The 20,464-nt window shown below is 37.7% G+C and overlaps 1 long non-coding RNA gene across 2 annotated transcripts in view; it reads right to left on the bottom strand.

The window, feature by feature from the left end:
• The window catches only part of LOC106009013 (uncharacterized), a 249,399-nt gene that overhangs the window by 169,918 nt on the left and 59,017 nt on the right, over positions 1–20,464 (bottom strand). Inside the window, exon 2 of one of the 2 annotated variants that reach the window (XR_015442081.1) lies at positions 18,085–18,211. The exons of the other annotated variant lie outside the window; for it this stretch is intronic. This is a non-coding gene — a long non-coding RNA (uncharacterized LOC106009013). The remainder of the gene's footprint in view (positions 1–18,084; positions 18,212–20,464) is intronic. 2 annotated transcript variants of the gene reach the window in all.

The following is a 20,464-nucleotide window of genomic DNA, read 5'->3' as shown; positions in this document are numbered from 1 at the left end:
AGCACCTTGGAACTGAGTAGCTTGGACTGGTTCTCTTCACTCCCTCATTAGGTTTAAAAAAAAAAAGTTTGAATATGCCTTGGATAGAGACCTGACTTCTTTCAAGGTATGACCTATAATTTAATTGTAATAGTGGCTTTTGATTCATGCCAAGTGGGCAAATGGGGTACCATGCAGGAATTCTGCAAGACAAAGTGCCCTTATCATAAGGAAGGGCCAGGAGGAGATCCCTCCTCCTATAATCATTCCTTTCTCTCAGGAAGGTAAAGAATCTTTGAGAAATTTAATGAAAATAATTTCCTTTAGCAGATGTTTTCTGTTAATGGCATATGATTCTGCATTTTCCTCTACAGTATAAACATAGGATCTCCTTTTAAAATAACTTTAATTTGTGAGGTGAGCACTGGTATTTTGTTCTTGGATCAATCTTTCAACTATCTTTCTTTCCAAGAGGTTCTATATCTTTTTTTTTAATTAAATTCTTTTATTGGTACATTGTAGGTATACAACACAGCTACATTTCTCATTGGGAATTGTACCTTTGCATCTTGGTTCTTATTTTTTCCCCATTCCTAGCCCTCCCTTCATGCCCTCCACCCTTCCCTATTTACAAAGACTTTATTTCCATTTTTTCCATTTCTCATCATTTTTCCTTTCCCTTCTTTCCCTTCCCCTGCCCCTCCCACTACCTCTACCCCTTTGGACCTTTTCTTCCTATTTTGCATTATCGATTATTCATTCTAATCATTGGTACATTTTAGGTATACAATATAATGACATTCATCATTGGAAATTTGCACCTTTACATAATCTCTCTTGGTTCTTATTTTTCACCCTTGCCCAGCCCTCCCTTCAACCCCTCCATTCCTCCCTATTTACAAAGATTTTGTTCCTATTTTTCCATTTTCTCATATTAATCCCATTCCCTTCTATCCTTTCCCCTAGCTCTCCCACTTCCTTCCCCTTTGCCCCTTTTCTTCCTATTTCGCATTACCTATTATACACTTAGTCCTTATTTACACTTTCAGTTTCTCACACTAGAGAAACTATTCGGTATTTACACATGTGTGTCCTATTTATTTCACTTAAGAGTATCGCCTCAATGTGCATCCACTTAGCTATAAATGTCTCTAATTTCTCATTTTTGATGGCTGAGTAGTACTCCATTTTATTAAAAAACCACATTTTCTTTATCTAGTCTCCAGTTGATGGGCATTTGGGCTGTTTCCAAGTTTTAGCTATCACAAACTGTGCTGCTATGAACATAGGCACACATATATCACTGTGGTATGATTCTTTTAATTCTTTGGGGAAGATCTCCAGCAGTGGAATAGCAGGGTCAAATGGGACTTCCAGTCCTATTTCTTTGAGGTATCTCCATACTGATTTCCACAGTGGTTGCACCAGTCTACACTCCCACCAGCAGTGGAGCAGGGTTCCTCTTTCCCCACAGCCCCACCAGCATTTGTTATTGGTTGATTTCATGATAGCAGCCATCAAGAGGTTCTATATCTTAAAATTATACTTTCCAGACACCTTTGAAGTTAGAATTATAAATATGAATTCTGTGTCCCAATTAGGTGAAGTTGCATGAGTTTTATGAGGAAGAAATAAAAGAGCAGCAGTCTTGTTGCAGTGAAGACTGCTGATTAGTCATCTTTGAGGTATTTGGGTGCATAAGAGTCAGACTCAGGGTTTTGCTCTAGTCAACAGTCTCATGGGACTAATGCAGTTACAGAAACAGCAAAAGTGGAAAACATGATAACTGTGGTTTCTTGACACCCACATGGAAACCTAAATTGTACTAGTGCCTCTGATTTCCACTCTTCTCCATTTTGCAAGCACTTATCTGCCTGCAGTAAATCACCTTCAGCTTAAAATACCTACAGTAGCTTTCCTTTTCTTCCCTGAACTCAGCTAATATGGCACATAGGCAAAAAATTTTGAAGTTGTGCTATATACCAGTCTCATAGAGCAATAACCAAAAAACCATATTTTCAGACTTTATACATAAAGAAGAATTGAGTGAATTTCAGAACTGTTATTGTTCGGAAGCAAAATAAAGCTGGAAATGCAGAGACAGATATGTATTAGCTGATGGTCTCTGACCCCAAATAATCTACTCAATTGCTTTTATGAATGTGTTTTCAATTAATCTAATTGTTTTGGAGTTCTTTTGATGACTGGTTTTTCACCTGGTTGGGACAATAGTTTGCATTACCTTAGTAGTAATAGTTTGATTACCTTCATCAGAGAGTAAAACCTACATACTTACTTGTAGCCACCAGCACATATGAATTGCAATTACATTGACCTAACACTTGACCTGCTGAGGAAATCAGAAGTTGGGCTGAATGATGACTTCTCCAATAAACATTAAAAAATGGCTTCAAAAACAGCTATGGATGAACTGTGAGTGTTTGGGGCTCCATACCACTGACAAGAAATGTGTGAGAAGAGAAGAGAGCCCTATGTGCTCTTATGCACTAAAGTAATTATTTTAACTTCTCAGGGAGCCTTAGAAAAGTCAAGCTGCTTCAGGAAGCCTGAAACAAAACAGGCGAAGTATTTGAAAACATCCACAAATACCTGCCCTGTCAGGACTGCAAGCAAGAGAGTCCTTTGAATACTGTGCTGGCAAATTTTGCTCTAAAATATAGGTGCCTGAGGTTTTTAGAAGGATTTCATAGACAGAATTTGCCTCTTTTCATATAAAATTTCATTTTCTTCACTGACTTCTATAGAACATTGACTTGCTGTTTTGCTGACCAGCATCCACTCTAAAAAATGTTTGTGAATCATTTTTTACTCTTCCTACAGACACACTCCTTCCCAGCTCCCTGCCCCTGTTCACATCAGCTGACTGGCCCGGCATGAGCTGACTGGGCACATGACCCAGGGTGAGTGAACTAGATTGGTCCTTCATGTGAACAACCTTGATTGGTTCAGACATGGTCACATGAAGCAAGGCTGGGCAAACAAAGACAATGGGCATGGGCCTGAGGATTTTCATAGAACCATTTAAGGAAAGACACTATTTTAATCTTTATGAAATACAAGGTATAAGACTACAACCGTTATGGGGAGCTACATGTAAAGAAATTCTGTCTAATAATGAAGCCCACATGAAGGTAAGATGAACTAATAGTGTAAAGAGAGAGATAGAGACAGAATCCTTTAGTTCTCATATGAACCTTGTATTTAGCCACATTTGAAATAAGAATTACCCCCCTGAACTTAATTACATGGGCCAATGAATGTTCTTTAGTGATTAAATAGGTTTGCGGTGACTCTCTGTCACTCACTTTAGAAAGCATCCTGACTTCTAACTGTTCTTTCTCAATATTAGTACAGGGCTGATACTCTTTCTTTGGCCAACTTTCCAGAATATTCTTCTGATGCCCAGTTATCCCATATTCATTCAGCAAACATTTATAGAACATTCAGCATATTGCAGATATTATTAACCACAGTTTCAGAGAAATTTTTAAGGCATGGATCTCAATACATGAATGAATAAAGAAAATTGTGCACACACAGGTGTGAACATGCACATGCACACACACACACACACATACAAGGGCATACGACTTAGTTATAAAAAGGATGAAATTCTGTCGCTTACGTAACAGAAGTGAGCCTGGAAGACATTATATTAAATTAAACAAGCCAGGCATAGAAAGACAGGTACCACATGCTCTCCCTCATACATATTTGGAATCTAAAAAGTTGACCTCATGGAAGTTGAGAGTAGAACAGTGGCTACCGGAGGCTGGAGTGGGAAGGGCCAGAAGGAGATCTGAAAAGAGGTCACACCACAAAGTTAGCATTAGATGGGAAAAATGAGTTCTGCTGTTCTGTCACTAGAGAGTGATTAGACTTAATAAGGCTACATTGTATAATTCAAAATACCGTACCAGAGAGAGGATTTTGACTATTCCCACCACAAAGAAATGATAAGTGTTTAAGGTAATAGGTATGCTAATTATCCTGATTTGGTCATTATACAGTATATACCCAAACCAAAACATCACCTTACAGGGCCGGGGATTTAGCTAAGTGGTACCGAGCCTGCCTCGCAAGCACAAGGTCCTGAATTTGATCCCTGGTATAAAAAAAAAATTACCTTATAACCCATAAATATGTACAATTATTATGTGCTCATAAAAATAAAATAAAGCTAAAAATAATAGAATTTGCCATTAAAAATTCAAAGTGTATGTAATTGTTATAAGGTGGCCATTTTGTTCTCTCTAAAATTTTGGCTTTAAAATAAAAGATTCAGTTCATAATTTCAAAACATTTGTAATTATTACCATAATTTTTCTTTATTGCATATGAATGGTTTATTTTAGGATCAGAAATTAATTTTTAGATTTTTTTTGTCCTTTTAATGTGATTATCAAATCTTCACCTTAAGAAAGATACCTAAGTTTCCTGAGCCTTGGTTTTCTCATCTGTAAAATTGGAGGATGGCAGACTATAAACCCCATTCATATGTATAATTAATACCTGTTAATTAAAATATTTTTAAAAGTAAGAGAGTGGAATATGGTGCTTCACCCAGTATCTTCTCAATCTGAAATTCTGATGATTTGCTCCCCTATCTTGTCTGTTTTCTTCTTGTGAAAGTGTAGAAGCACCCTAATACTAATTTTCTTTAGCTCCCAGCCCAGGGAATAGCATGCATGTCTCAGAATTCAAGGAAAATGCCTCATCTCCATACTTAATGCCTATGATCCACTCTCAGCGAAATTGATCTTTCAAACTATTATCAACTCAGACAAAACACTGTCTACTCCCACTTCGGGTCCAGTGAAATCCCTTCACCCTTGGGCTAAAATCCAGACTCCTTACCCAAACTCTGTCTTCCTCTTGTCCTCCCCCTTTGTCACTGTACTCTGGCCTCACTATTCATTTGCTGTTACTGGAGAGACTTAGTCTTGCAATTTCATTTCCCCAGATCTGGGTAAAATGTACTCCCTCACTTCACCCAGGTCATTCACTCACTGGAAGAGACTTCCTGACACATACCCTCCGATCTAAAATTGCACCCTCCTATAACTCTTATCCCTACCTTGATTTATTTCCTTTCTAGTTCTTATCATTTGCTGAAATTATGGCACAACACATTATGATGGTACTAGGTTATATAATTAACATTTAATTTAATATAATTTAATGTAAATTACATTAGCATAGAGAGTAGCAGAGTACAGGTTCAGTTGGCTTTGTGGAATGAATGAGTAATTCTACTCTAATTCCCATAATAGCCATCTGTTTAGCCTTGAGGCATATATGATGAAAACCCAAACTGGTCATAACATCCTGTTTTAAGCATCTTTTGCTCTGAAGTATGGGCGGGTTTTCTATCCAAGTAAATTTTAAGCAACTTGAGGATCCAAAAGATATTTCTTCTTTAGTAAATTCCCAGATTGTTACTGACTAGTAGAACTGTTCTCAGAAAATATCTTACTCTATAGCTATAAACAAGCATTTCTCACATTACTAAAAGATTCAATGGGGCATGGCAGAATTAATTTCTAAGACAATCTATAATGATAGAACCATATAATCGCTTCTCGGCCTTCTGGCTAAGATCAAGTGTAAAGATAGAACGATAAAACTATGTTCAGAAATTGTAATACAGACCCAGGATTTAAGCCAAAGTGAGACTTTCTACTGATGAGGTCCTCCTGTCACTTTATCAAATTCATTTATCCACTGAATTCTAGCAAAAGAACACAAACAGGGCCGGGGATTTAGCTCAGTGGTTTCGCCGCCTGCTACGCAAGCCAAGTTTGATCCCCAGTACCAAAAAAAAAAAAAAAAAAGAACACAAACAGGTAGACAAAGGGCCCTTGGCTCATCCGGAAAGTGTCTTACCTGTATTTGGCCCAAGTTAAGAGCTCAAGGACAAGAATCTGGGTCAAAGTCTTGGTGAAGAGGATACAAGGTAAAAGGCCAAAACTCTTTCTGATATTTATATTTATTTAAAAAATAAGAATGTTTGTAACTGCACTATTTTTAGTAATGCAAAATGGTGAGAATCCGTGCTATGGTTTGAATGTGTTCCCCAAAAGTTCATGTGTTGGAAATTTAACTCCTCAGTGTGGGAGTGTGAGGAGGTGGAATCTGATGGGAGGAATCTAGGTCATCGGTTAGAGCCCTTATGGATGGGTCAATGCCTTTCCCCCAGAAATTCAAGGAAAGTGCAGCCCTTTTTTCTCTTGCATGAGACCTCTCTTCCTGTCAACTTCTGTCACATTATGAAGCAGCCCAAGGACATTACAAGATGTGGCCACCTGCTCTTGGGCCTCACAGCTTCCAGAATCATGAGCCTAAATAAATTTCTGTCCTTTATAAATTATGTAGTACTAAGTGTTCTGTTATAGCCACAGTAAACAGACTTAAAAGAATTTCTATACCCATCAAAGCAGAATGGAAAAATTATGTTGCAATTCACACAACAGATTATAATACAAAAAATGAGAATGCATGACTTCCAACCAAATGCAATAATACAGACACATTATAAAGCATTTCATTTAGAGAAATTAGATAACCAGACACAAGAGAGTAAATACCAACTGATTCCATAGGTAAAGTTTTAAAACAAGCAAAATTTTTGGTGTAAGAATTTAGGATAGTAGTCACCCTTAAGGGGTTAGTGACTTAGAAGGGGTCATGATACAGGCCCTTGGGACATTGGTAATGAATTACTTCTGCATTTAGATCCTGGTTACATAGATTTGTTGACTTTACTAAAATTCATTCAACTGCACACTTATAATATATGTGCATTCCTGTATTCAATTTGTATTTCAATACAAAGTTTACTGAAAAAAAACTTCTTCATGTGCTTAAAGAATTTTAAGCCAAGAAAATTAAGAAAGCCCTCCTGCAAGTAATCACAGATTGATCTGCCAAATTTCAAACCCATCCGAAGCATGTGTTGAAATGAAGTTGAATTTTTAGCTGAACCACACAAAAAGAATTCACTTGGTTCTGAAGATGTCACACATCCTGAATTTCTCAAGAGAAAATGGCTTGATTTTCAGGATCTCAAGTTATATATTTCCTAAAACATCATCCCTGTCTCTATCCCTATCCCTACCTCATCCCTATCCCACCCCTATAGCTACATCTATCCACATTGCACATATATATACATATATATATGTATATATATGAAAGCTGATGATGGATAGACATCTTTTTCTTTCTTTTCCACCTTAAATCACATAATGCTAAGAAAGTTCTGCCTCATGAGTGTAACTCAGTGGCTTGAAGTCATGAAAGAACAGAAAATGTACTGTGTAATTTCCAAAGTAATATCCACAGGAAGTTGGAAATGTAGAGCTGAACCATTATCTGGTGCTACATTTTTTCCCCTATGAAAAAATGAGGGGTTGATGCATTTTCAGCACCACCAGGTCAGGAGGACGAAAGCTGGAATCAATCACAGTGCCCTGCCCCTCATGCGGAGCCTAGCTTTGAGTTGCCCGGTTTCCCACAGAATGTAAATCCCTAAATTGGATTAAGGTGACCACAAATTACTAGTCTTTAGGCACATGGCAAATTTCTTTCATTCTAAAACATCCTATAACATCCTAAAACATGCTATAAAACAATATCAACAAATATTGTATGTATATTTTTAAATACAGTTTCTATATAAATTGAGATCAGGTGAAAATTTAAGAAGACAAAAATAACATTTAAAATATTCTCAAAAATTTCAGACAGAAAGAGAATCAGGGTATATATGAATCTTAAAAATACTTTTGCTATATTGTAAAAAAAATTAATTTTTAAAAAATTGACAAAGGATTGGAAAAGATTCTTTTAAAACAACAAATTGAAAATTTAGAACTGAAAGATACATTCACCAGTAGAAAAAAATTAACAGATGTTTGTAACAATAAAATAGAGAGAGTTGAAGAAAAAATTTCTATGTTGGAGGACAGATTGGGGGGAGAGAACAACAAATCAAGCATTGGGAGATAACATGGCAAATCACACTAGCCTCATTAAGAGACAGGCTGCTTCATAGTGAATTCCTCCACATCTCCTGGGTCTGTCCACCTCCTTCTCCACCAACATCATGACCAGAACCTTGAACCCACACACTATAACTCTGCTACTTTATTCCTTATCTCCACTATCCACTTTGGCAATTTTAACTTGATTTTACTATTATGAACAGGTTTAGAGGTACCAAAATTTGAAGGAGGTGGCTAAGGCATTCATTGTACCTACAGAAGCATTTCGTTTGGACTTAATAAAGTATTTTCAAAAATTTAAAAATGTAGGCAACTTTACACTTGGCAAATGGGCTCTAATTAATAATGATCACCTACTACTTTTGATGTTTAACTCCCAACAGACTATACTTATATTTTCTGCCTGGAATAAAGACACTTGGAGTTTTTCCTACCTTTGAATATTGTCTTTCACCACTTGCCTACTAACAGTCAAGCAAGACTCTGTGGGAAGTAAAACTTTACATGGACAAGACAAATGTTTTCAGGACCATGTCTTCATTTCCTTTGGTGGTTTCCAGGGTAACAAAATTAGTTGGTTCATTGAGGAGTGAGTGTGTGTGTGTGTGTGTGTGTGTGTGCGCGCGCGTGCACCCCCCCACACACACGGAGAGACAGAGAGAATGCTAATGACACAGAATCACCCGGGCCCAAATCCTAACCTCACTAGGAAAGCACAAGATATGCTTATAAATCCCACTTTTCCAACTAAAATTATGTTTGGAATAAAAACCCACTAAGGTAGGACTCCATAATTTTACTGAATCCACTACTCACAAAACGAGTAAATATTTACTCACTAAAAATCTTATACCTAAGAAATGCTGTCTCTAAATATGAGCCAACTTGGTGATGAAAAAGAAAAAGAAAGGAAGTCTGTGTGAGATTAGCAAGGACTTTCAAATAAATCACCAATGTTGCTGGAAAAGATAATAATAGTCCTTTCATAGATAAGTTAGCTCCTCTTTCCTCAATACTGCTTGAAAATATTCATCCAGGTCCCAGACAACCTGGTCTGAGAAATGTAGCCCCCAATCCCTATGGAGCCTGCTGGTTTAGAGGTCATGGGTCTCTGTTAAATCCAGCAGTAATTATGCCCTGGCCTGTATAAAACCTTGGTCTGAGCCAATTTAGAGCCTTGGTCTTTCCATCTATGAATGGGTTCCATGCCTGGTAATTTTGTTTCTAAAAGTCACTTTCAGTTCTAAAATCCCATGCTCTAACATGCAGTATTCTGTTTATTAACCTGGGGGTTGTTACACAAATGTCTGAAGTATTTGTTCTATAATTATTTTTAAAGTTGAACATAGATGTTTTATACAACCTTCTAAAGATATAATGTTTGACAGTGTGTTGGAAGGGAAAAAAAATCCTATCAGAGGAAGCCAGTCTAGTACCATGCTTGAATTCATAAAAGTAGGTGCAAAATATTGAATGTCAGGGGCAAAAAGCCAAGAGCAGATTGAAGCTTGTAAAACTCCTGAAGCTATAAACCATTTCAGTGATAAAATACAATCAAAGACGAAGCCAGTAGAATGAATGGGAACTTTCATGGTAAGGAGGCCTGCTGTAAGCCCATAAAACTCCCCACAATGGTCCTTGGAGGAAATTGAAATCCAAGGGTTGTTATTTAATGGCTAAAGTTTCTCTTAGCCAAATGTGACCATGGGCATACATTGTATATCTGAGGAAATACATTTTTGGCCTTACAATAAGAACCAACTTAACATTCTTAGGCTGATTTGAATGTTAAATTCTTTCCTCTCTAGACTTTATTTCTTTTGCTAAGCACAACTCTGGGCCACAGTAATAGAGAGATAAATAAGGTATGTCTGTTTTCAAAGAGCTTAGGGGCTTAGAAGTCTCTATGTCATTTAAGATAAATTTTGAAGTCCTTGCTCCTGCAGCAATCCCTAGCTTTGCTTAAGGATATTCTTCTTCCCACAGCCCCTGCTGGCCTTCAAATGTGCATCAAAAAACTCCTACCTCAAGGCCCTTGTACTGGCCACACCAGCTGCCAGACCTTCTCTCCCTCATCTTTAGCTGAACAGAAATTTCTTACCTTGCAGGTCTTCCCTCCAACACCACAGCTGCTTCTAATGACCTCCCACTTTATAGGTAATAGCTCTTCTCCCTGTTTGCAGACCTTCTTCCTCATTCGGCAAAGTGATATTTATTTTCCTAAATATCCTGTATTTGAAGGAATCTGGGATTGCTATTTCCTTGTTAAATTTTATTTCTAGTCTTCCTTCTGCCAATGTAAAGGAAGTTCCATGAGCTCAGAAGTTCTCTTACTTCATCTGCTACTTTGCCCCAGTGCCCAGATCAGTACCTGGCACATAGCAGTGGCACATTAATATTTTTAAATTTTATTATTACTTATAAATGAATAAATAATGTGAGGCAAACTCAAGGCTTTCCAAATGATTTCTAAGGTTCTGTTTAATATTAATACTTTGTGGTCTTAAATTATCAAAGAGATAAAAGCTTTAGGGTGTTAGAAGGTAAGAAAGAAAAGATGAATCTTGTAGTGTTTGTGCCTTCTTTGTTGCTTGGGGTTTTAGAGGTATTCACAGAAGGTGTCATTGGGAAAGATCCATAGGATTCGTTGAGGTAGAGGATGAGAGACAATGTTGCAGGTGGAGTGAGTAGCCTTATCAATGGCATGAAGAGATGAGATGCACAAAATGTTGCTAAAACAGAGGATGAATGGAAGAATTTGTATGCAGTGGTCAAAGAAGGCTTTGGACTTTAGCCTGGAGGTGATGGAGTACAAAGCAAATGAGGGCAACCATTTTATACAATTATTAACCTGACAGTAGTGTGAGGAATGGATTTTAGTGGGTGTGAGGGTCAATGAACACTTGAAAGGTGTGTGTGTGTGTGTGTGTGTGTGTGTGTGTGTGTGTGTGTGTGGTGACTGGACATTTTACCAAAGAGAGAGAATCCATAGCTTTCATTGCTTCACCTAAAAGAAATTTTAAAAATGTTAAATAATAAAATATAAATATTGATATATATATAGTGAAAGAAAGAAGTACCTACACTGAAGACAAAGAGAAGATCTAGCAGAAGAAATATTTGCCTTTTAAAAATGATAGCTCAATGAGTATACAAACTGTTTTGATTCTTTATACTTTTTAGGAAATGCTCAATTATATGTATCCTCAAGATTCAGGTAGATTGGAAATTTCTAGAGAACAGAGAGAAGACAATTGTTTTTAGTGACAATGTAGGGGATGCTAGGATTATAGCATAAAAAAGGTAATTTCTTAAAGATGGAAAATATAGAAAATTCAGGTCCTGATGAGCTAAGATAAAATAGCAAAAGAAAAAGGGAAAAGTACAAACCTTGCTCAGAGATATCCTATGTGATTCTTGCCTCTGCATCAATAACTCATTGTTGTGTGGCTTGTCCTTTCCTCCTAAGCAGGCCCTCCCAAACCCCTCCAGATGACAGTCAATTCTTTGATCACCCTTAAACCATTCTCTGGGGACATAATTTTCACCTGAAACTTCAACTTAAACTTCAAGCCTGAAGTTTAAAATACCAGAGTTAATCTATCTGTCCTAAGTTACAATAATGCTATTATACAGGTAGTTAAAAGAGCCTCCAAAATAGAGAAGAAGGAAATGTTAATGGTAAAATGGAGGAAAGAAGAATTAAGATGAACAGTGACCCATGGGAAAAGTTAGCACAAGTCAAACCAATGGTCATCTCTCCATGGAACCAATTCGGAAAAACAGATCAAATAAGGAGGTCAGAGAAGACAATGGGCAGTGAAGTCAGATGGCCTGGTCCTCGTGGAAGCTGTGCATTCCCATTTGAAAAGGAGAAAGGTCGATGACAGTCATCAGCAGAAATTCAGTACAAAGAAGTTTCAGGAGCCAGGAGGTGGAAAGAATCCTGCCATCTGGAGAAACCGTAGAAAAGAGAATTAAAAGTCACGCAGATCCCAGGCTCCTAGGGCAGAGAAGCTCAGCTGGTCCCAGCACCCGGAAGGAAGCTCCCCTGCTGCCATCCCAGGCTCCTAAGGCAGAGAAGGTGAGCCAGTCCTAGCACCTGGAAGGAAGCTCCCTAGGGAAGGTGAGCCATGTGGGGGCCAGAAGCAACCCCCTGCCCCATGGAAATGAGAAAACACATAAGCAAGCCTCAAAAACAGACTTCTGGATCACCTACAGCAACCCCAAAGGGAAACGAGATGGAACAAACTGATACTCAACCACCTGGACTCTCTGAACTGGCAACAAAAGAGGATCTGCGAAAAATGAAATCAGAAATAATTACTCAGATAACAGCAAAGATTTTGCTCATGGTGCAAGACATGATTAATAAATCTAGAGAGGACACAGATAAAAAAATAGGGGATCTGAGGAACATGATGGAATCCCAACATAGGAAACAAATGGAATCTATAAAATAGATACAAACAGATTTCCAAGAGATTAAAAACTCCATCGAAAGTCTATCCAGCAGAATGAACCAATGTGAGGATAGAATTTCACATACAGAAGATAAGATTGCAATTAGTGAGGAGGAAAAGAAAAATTGCTTTAAAATTGTAAGGGAACACAAGAAATCAATCCAGCAGCTGCTAGATGATGCAAAGAAGAATAACATAAGACTGATTGGAGTCAATAAAGAAAGAGGAGAGAGTGCAGATGACATAAAAAAAACTCTTCACAGAAGTGATGGCAGAAAACTTCCCAAGGAGGGGGAAAGAACTTGACATACAGATAAGTGAGGCATGTAGGACTCCAGCCAGCCTTAATCAAAAAAAATCTACACATAGGCATATAATAGTTAGGATTCCAGAAATCCAACAGAAGAACAAAATTCTACAAGCAGTGAGAAAAAAGAAACAAATCACATACAAAGGAAAGCCCATCAGAATCACAGCAGTCTTCTCAATGCAAACCCTCAAGACAAGAGCTTGGAGTGATGTATTCCAAGCCCTAAAGGAAAACAGCCTCCAACCCAGATTGATGTACCCTGCAAAACTATCTTTCAAAATTGATAGAGAAATAAGATACTTTCATGATAAAGAGCACCTCAGGAACTTCATGAATACCAAACTGGCACTCCAAAAAATTTTAGACAATACCCTAGGAAAAGACAATGAGGATCACAACCCCAGGAAACCCAGCAGAATGAATCCACTGGGCGTGACAAATTAAATGCAAAGGGAGAGAATCCAACAAAAAGAAAAAGTCATGACAAGGCTTTTACAACTTTTAACTTCATCTCCCTAATGAGTGTATAATTCAATCTTATTATTGTACTGATTAATATTTTTCTGATTCTAGAGTTGCACACCATCTCTTGTGCTATACTGGCTATTTATCATCTTCTTATGTCTACATTTTAATTGGGTTGTCTATTAATGAGCTGTAAGAGTTCTTTATATATTCTGGTCATAGGTTATATGCATTGTACATATGGTCTGTTTAAGGGCTACTTTTCATTTTAATTATGTCATTTAAAGTTCTAAATTTTGATGGAATCTCATTTATCAATTTTTTTCTTTTATACATCATGTTTTTTGCATCCTAGGTAGCTCTTGCCTACCCTGAATTCATAAATATTTTTCCTTATAATTTCTTCTTAAAGTTTTATACTTTTAGGCTTTCTTATTTAGGTTCATAGATCCCTTCAAGTTATTTTCATGTATGGATATAAAGGGTTGAGGTTAATTTTTTATATACAGATACCGGTGTTCTAGTGCCGTTTGCTGAAGACACTATCTCTTCCTTGGCTCTTGAATTGAGTTTATATTCTATAAAATGCTAAAGTTAAATAATCTTTCAAAACTCAGTGGACCATATATGTGTGGCTCTATTTCTAGATTCTCTGTTTTATTCAAATGATCTATATGTCTTTCCTTACACCAACACTGCCTTGATTACTGTAGCTTTAGAAGAAGTCTTAAAATTAGGTACTAAATGTCTTCCAACACTGTTTTTTTTTAAAAAAAACTTTTCTAGGTCCTTTGTACTCCTACATAACTTTTAAATTTCAATATCCAATTCTTCATTTATAGCAAGTATACACAGACCTGAATTTTTATATATACCTTGTGTTTTCTAATCCTGCTAAATTCAAGTACAAGTTCTAGGGCTCCTAGAGATTTCTTGGTATTTTCTCTGTAGATGATCATTTCATCTACATACAAAGATTTTGCTTCTGCTGTGCCAATCCTATCCTAGTTGTATCATTTTATCACCAGACTATTTTGGTGGGGACTAGGTTTCAAAGTTTAATGGACAGATAAAGAGTAAGCATATCTGCCCTTGTTCCCCACCTTAAGGAGAAAGCATTGTATCTTGTCCATTCATATAAGGCATTCTCACTGGAAGTATGGAGTACATGTCTTTAATCTGTCAAGAAGTTTCTGTTCTACTTCTAGTCTCCTAATAGCTTTTACCACGAACAGCTGTAGAATTTAGTCCAATACTTTTTCTCCAACTAGTGACAGGATCATATGGCTTTTTCCTTTCCTCTGTTTAAATGATGACTTTTGGGGGTGGATCTTCCAATGCTGAACCAACACTGCCATCCCTATAACAAAACCACTTTCTACATCCTGCCAGATCTGACTTCCAATAGTTTGTTTTGTTAAACAAATTTCTAGCTATGTTCATACTTTTTTCTTCTATTATCTTTATCCAGTTTTAGGATTAGCACAATGTTGAGTTCCTAAAATGAGGGGAGAAGTGTTCCTTCTTTTTTCTGCTTTAATTGTTTGATATAATTTATCAGTTAAAATGTTTATGAGCCTGCTGTTGTCATATAGGTAAGTTTTAAAGCTGGGAATATACTTTCTTTCATAGGTGCTATTCAAATTTTATATTTCCTCCAGAGTTAGTTTCATTAATTTGTCTTCCAAGGTACTTCTTAGAAGTTGTCAAATTTATTTCAAAAAAAGATTTTTGTAATATGCTTTCTATATCCTTTTAAATTCTGTAAAATCTGTGGTAATGTCTCCTAGATCTTGATATTGTAATTTTAAAAATGTATAACTGATATTGTGTAACAGGAAGAAAAGGTCTAAAAGATCAGGGGAATTGGGAGGGGTAGGGGAAGGGAAAAAAGAGAAAGGAAAAAATATGAGAAGAGGAAAAAAAATGGAAACAAGGTCTTTGCAAATAGGGAAGGGTGGAGGGGGTGAAGGGAGGGCAAGGGAAGGGGAAAAAAATAAGAACCAAGAGACTCATGTAATGGTACAAGGTCCCAGTGATGAGTATAACTGTATTGTATACCGAAAATGTACCAATAAACTTAATGGGGTGGGGGGGAAGAAGTCATGCAGATCAGGGGTGAAATGGGAAAAATGAAATTCTCTTTCTCAGGGATTCTTCACATAGGGTCAGATCCATGGACAAGGCTCTAGTTCTGGAATTCATAGTCTTCACAGCTGGTTATATCAGTAATAAGAGGCAATAATTTCAATTGCAAATCCTAATAAATCTGTATTCTGAACTGACATTTAGAAAAGCTGTCTTTTAATATGTAAATGTGCTTCATATGTGATCCTCAAAAAAAAAAAGAAAAAGAAAAAATCCTTCAAATCTCCAAAATCTTCAACAGCAATTCTACAAAGTACAATAAATGTATAATTTTTCCTAAGGGTAAAGGAACTGATGCCAGATTTCTCAAGATGTGGAGTTTCTCATTGGAGAAGCAGGATGCAGTGGGAGGCTATGAATCCTTGGTAGGGCTGAGAAGGAAAAGTGAAGGCAACTCTTGGTTACAGGTGCAAGCTCTTGAGGGAGACCTTGGGAGATCAGGTGTTAACTCTGCCGCTTACTAATGTGGTGATTTTGGACAAGTTCACTAACTGCAAACTTCAGTTTCCTCCATATACTATGGGATTAGTACCCACATCAAAGAGTTATGATGAGGATTAAAACTGAAAATAATAGTGCTTTTAAATTATCTAACTCTGTGCCTGGTATATTTAGAAAGCTAAATAATGTTTATACATCTATTATCCCCTTGATTAGCATTAGGAATTAATTAGGGAGAGTTTCCAGAATTATTTGTGGACAGGATTGATTAGTGTTATAATCTATCTCACTGGCTTGCTATATGAATGCTCTGAATGATTCAGCTCTAAAAGAGGTACAAGATCCATATCTGTATTGGATCTCAAGAATTTAGATCACAGACATTGTTATTATTAGCACAGAAATGGCAAGTCAGAGTTTTGGACTCTTGTGTCAATTTTATAACAAATTCCCTGAGGCTAGACAAGCCCCACGTCCGTCTGGGTCTCTGTTTCTTCCTCAGTAAAGATAGTTGACTGACTATCTTTAGTTGACTTTATCTTTATCAAGAAAGAATCTCTATGGCTCATTGGTGTTCTTTTGTCCTATCATTCTGCAGCTACCATTTCACATGTGGCACCTCTGAATTATGAGCTATGTAACTACCCCTAGCCGGGGTTAGCCTACATTATATATACTGAACTTGCAAAGTGTGTGAAGATGTGATCATCTACCGGTAGGAGACAGCTTGCCCTCCTCAAGCTGCCTGCTCACAGCAGCCATTTTGCTCTTCCCTTGGCTAGCTGCCTCTCCAGTAATTTTCTGCTGCAAGCTTCCTCCTTATCCCAGGCACCAGGAAGAAAATGAATTCACCCAGCAGTCCCAGGCATCCCCTCAGCTGCAGGGAGAGCACACGCCAAGCATTTCCCTGTTAATTAACAGCAACCTGGCTGCGATGGCCCCTTGCTGGGCCAGTTTGAGAAATGAGAGTCTATACTGCTTATGAGGCTTAGCTAAATAAATACTACCCAGCCTTAGTGTTGTCAAAAGATGCAGTCCAAATTCAGCTCCCTGCATGACTGTCGGTATCCAAGGTTTTCACCATCAATTTCCCTTCCTGTCTCCCCCTTCCCTTTGTATGCCATAGCTAATTTCACCACCCCACCCCCCCACCCCCGAACATTTGTCTGGACTCTAACATCAGGGGACTAAAAGAATATCATTGACTTAGCGCCTTTACTTAAGGTTATCAAATACCAGTACCATTAGATTTAAGGGCCCCAGTACTAATTACTTCCTATTCCTGTTCCAGCAGACTTCAAATTTCTCAGCCATATATTTAGAGTTATGGTTGTCTTTCCATTTCCTCGCCAAACATGAATTTTGAAAGACTTAAGACCCTGACTTCAGTAATTGGTTTAAAAATAACAACATGACACACATCAGGCCAATTATGGCCAAAAGGAATTAATTCTAAGACTTATTTAAGCCATTTGAAAGCCAAACTTTATCTTTCTGGATGCATGTTGAGTCTAAAAGATATAGCCCTAGAAGCTCCTGTTAGCTATTTTACAACCATCAAGAAAGAAACTACCAAGAATGGAGCCAACACATAGTGCAAGATAGAAAAATTTAGGGGAAAAAAACATACATTGTCAAAGCATTGAAGAACTTGGATCAAGCTTTGCCTGAAGCCACTCTAATTCTTTGGGCATTTCAGTTTTGAATCATAATGGCTACTTGGTTTTTTAAGTTTGATCTAGGAATTCTAATATTTTTTATCTACGTATATGTGATCTCCTTTATGTGTCTATTTGTAGCAAGTGCAGATGAATCCTTACCCTTCATATCACTGTAATACCCTCCTACCTAAATTTCAACTCCTCAAGCCTACTCTCATGATTCTTTCTTAGCAGCAGACAGTCTGGAAATGTTGGGTAAAAAACAGCCTGCTAACACAGCTCTCAATAAATGACTGGCAGGAGTTGGTGCATAAATATCTGAACTGCTTTTCTCCCTTGAGATAAATCTGAGAGACTTGCTCTATATGAACTTCTAGAGTTTCCCAGTGGAGCCTAATTTGTTGATGATACATTGGCTACCTTCCTTTCTCTATCTCACTTCCATTTCTCTATTAGTTTGTTGGCATTACCTTCTAACTACATTACTATTAGAGATGGCCCTCAGCTTGTGATGGGTTGTAGATTGGCAAAACAATTATCATTAGTATAAAGTTCACAAGTCAAAGGAGTGTTGAATACATCTAACCTACCAGATATTCTAGCTTGGCAAAGCAGAGAATCAGTTGGTTCTCCCTTGTGATCCTACATCTGACAGAGCTGTGGCTCACTGCTGCTGTCCAGCATCACAGAAGAGTATCAGACTGTGCATCACCAGCCCTGGAAAAGGTCAAAATCACAGAACAGTTTCTACTGAATGCTTTTCCCTGTTGTACCATGATAAAGCCCAAAAATTTTGAGTCCAGCCATAATAAGTTGTTGACCATCTTGGGTCAACAAGGAGTTTATAAAAATAGCATCTATTCATAACTTTTAAAATATACCCTACGTGTTTTGTTTGGCTTACATGATTTTTTTTCCCTTCCTACCCCCAAATAGACCAACGTATACACAGAACCTATGGAATCAGCTAGGAGAAAGTTGTGAATTCAAAACCCAAGAAGCCAAAGTGTTCTTTCCCACTGATGCTGGTTAAACACAGGGCTAGGTACCAGATGGAAGATTTTAGGAGAGAAGGAGAAGTGAAAATGTGAACAAGACAAGGTGTGAAGGATGCTCATTAATCAACACTCAGGCTTCAGCAGTGGCAATGACCTATCTGGGTTCTTCCTCTGAGAGAATCAGTGTCACTGAGGTTATTAATGTGGTGGTCCTGAAAGATGCACAACATAGATGCCTCAATTTCTAGATGCTCTTCTTCCCTCCTATTTCCTCAGCCCTCCCCTCTAGGAAAAACATCATCAGCATGGGGTCCTGCCAGAACAAGCACTCTAAATGGTACCTGTCAGACAAAAAGCTTTGTCTTGAATAATGCACCCCTGGCTAGTCTCCGAAAAGGGATGTTGTCTGTGATTTACACACAAAAAAATGTTAAAATAAAGACATCTTTGTTTTATTTGGAGCACTTTAAAAACTATATTCACTTTAATATGGATAAGAAAAGGTTCACTTCTCTACTGGATTCCTCTGTATTTTCTTTTCTTTTTTTGTATCGGGGATCGAACTTGGGTCCTTGCACTTGCAAGGCAGGTGTCTCTGTATTTTCATGTGCTAAATTGTGCATTGAAGAATATGTGAGGCCCAGAGGGCTTACACTGACCCCAGGGTAAATCCACTGCACTCTTATTAGTAAGATCATGGGATAGAGCCATCAGCATCTTCTACATAAAATGGTCCTAGCTAATCACCTCGATCAGAATAGAGAAGACACAAAAGTGTTAGATGACAAAGTTGGACAGGACTTCAAGGGCATCTGCTCCAATTCATTCTTGTCACAGATGAGGAAACAAGCCCAGATTGATGAAATGCTTGGCTCAAGACTTCATAGCTAGTTAGAGAGAAAGTTGGGCTGGACCAAAAGTTCCTGGATTGCATATCCCTTCAAACTGCCCTCATTAATTTTGGTTTAAGTTTTTTTCTTAACAGTTTGCCTTATTTTAAGCTTACATTGAATTCATCTTGGATATGATGTGGGATGCTTATTCTTAGAAAACCTAAAATTATACCATCGTATTTTGTGCCCTTGCCTACATAGTTGCACTGGGGAGAAACCCTCCCACATAATGAGCTTTGTCACAGAGACATTGTAAGAAACATATATGGCCTTTTCTTTCTTCAAAAACAGCCTGAAAAGTCAGATTATAGTGCAGATCCAACTTGAGTCCATTTGGTTTCATGCTTATCTGTAATCCCAGATCACTTCCTGGGCCTGAGCACAGGTTCTGGTATGGCCAAAAAAAAGCCATATGGACTCCCCAGGCTACCTCCTGGATGAGGCTGGATGGTACATACCTAGGAACCAACTCTCTCCAAGAGATAGAACAGATGGTATTCCAGATATGAATATGAATAATGCAGACTGCTAAGGTTGTTAAATAATATGTATTTTAGAAGGATTCATGAAAATCAAGAATTTTATAAATGAAAGGAAAACCAAGCCAAGGAAAACACAAGACCCTACTACAAGCCATCCATTATTCTGTATTGTTGGCATTGGCCTGCACAGCATGTTTCAGACTCCAGAGAAAACACTGGAAAATTACCAGGAAGAAATAAGTGAAAACTGCAACAAAGAGCATTGACTTCAGCATCCTGTGGTGAACCTATAGTATGCATGCCACAGCAGGCTGTTTGTTAGCATTGAAAGCTTTAAAAGGTTCACCATCACTAATCTAGAAGAACATGAAGTGGGCTGAACATCTTTGGCTTCACCACCTCTTTCCTGGCCCCTGACTGCTAATTCTACACTGACAATCATGCCCTCAACTCAAACCACTTATGCTTTGATCTGGCTGGGCCAGGAGTAAAGCCTAACCATTATTGAATCTGTGGGATTGGTTAAGAAGATGGACTTTTACAAATCTCCGATACAAACATTACCCATTAGAAGGATTTGAACTCTTTGTCCAGTGA

This window comes from Heterocephalus glaber, unplaced genomic scaffold (genome assembly GCF_053883595.1).
Source record: "Heterocephalus glaber isolate CG9 unplaced genomic scaffold, H.glaber_assembly_v1.0 deba00001532, whole genome shotgun sequence".
NCBI lineage: Eukaryota > Metazoa > Chordata > Mammalia > Rodentia > Bathyergidae > Heterocephalus > Heterocephalus glaber.
Note: the sequence above shows the minus strand (reverse complement) of the source record. Positions and strands in the feature narration are given on the sequence as shown.